The 877-nt window shown below is 51.7% G+C and overlaps 1 pseudogene; it reads right to left on the bottom strand.

The window, feature by feature from the left end:
- Positions 1-432: 432 nt before the first annotated feature.
- On the bottom strand, positions 433-550 carry LOC126419947 (5S ribosomal RNA; annotated as a pseudogene).
- Positions 551-877: the final 327 nt, after the last annotated feature.

The following is an 877-nucleotide window of genomic DNA, read 5'->3' as shown; positions in this document are numbered from 1 at the left end:
ACGACATTTACATTTTTAGTGCCTCCACTGGGCCCACTGGCCTGTCACCATCACTCACTCACCGCCACCAAGAGTACGACTGCACTTTTCAGGACGTTGATTCCCCTTCGGAACGTAGCGAGCAACAATTCTGCGTGGCCTCGATTCAAAAAGTCGTTGTTAGTTTCTCTGTGATACGTGGCACGAGATATCTACACACACAGATCACGCACTTACCGTAACTAACTCAAATTTAGCACCTCCCGAACAGGCCACGAAGGCCCAACGGTACTGACCGACAGCTCATAGGCGTCAGTGGATGCGGACACGGAGGGGCATGTTGTCACTTCACAGCCCTCTCGGCCGTATGTCGATGTCCGAGACAGGAGCCGCTACTTCTCAATCAAGTAGCTCCTCAGTTTGCCTCACAAGGGGGGCTGAGTGCAACCCGCATGCCAACAGCGCTCGGCAGACCGGATGGTCACCCATCCAAGTGCTAGCCCAGGCCAACAGCACTTAACTTCGGTGATCTGACGGGAACCGGTGTTACCACTGCAGCAAGGCCGTTGGCACGCACTGCCCGTACTCTCCATAAGTTATGACGTTTGCTTAAGCTGAACTACCACCCGCTAGCGTCCCATATGTGTCGCATCGGGTTCAGATCAGCGACTTTAGTGACCTAGACATCAATATCGAAATGCTTTCATGTTCTTCAAACCATTCAAGCAGGACACTGACCTAGTGGCAAGAACACTTCAAGGCATAGCGCCTTTGTCTCCCGCCAATAGAAGTGAGACGATAACAGCTACTTTCATATACTCGGAGAGTTGTGCCTTCTGCGTGACCGATACACGCTTATGGTCGAAAAAGCCTGTGAGATCAAAAGTAATAATGGCTG

The sequence above is a fragment of the Schistocerca serialis genome, chromosome 9 (genome assembly GCF_023864345.2).
Source record: "Schistocerca serialis cubense isolate TAMUIC-IGC-003099 chromosome 9, iqSchSeri2.2, whole genome shotgun sequence".
Taxonomy (NCBI): domain Eukaryota; kingdom Metazoa; phylum Arthropoda; class Insecta; order Orthoptera; family Acrididae; genus Schistocerca; species Schistocerca serialis.
Note: the sequence above shows the minus strand (reverse complement) of the source record. Positions and strands in the feature narration are given on the sequence as shown.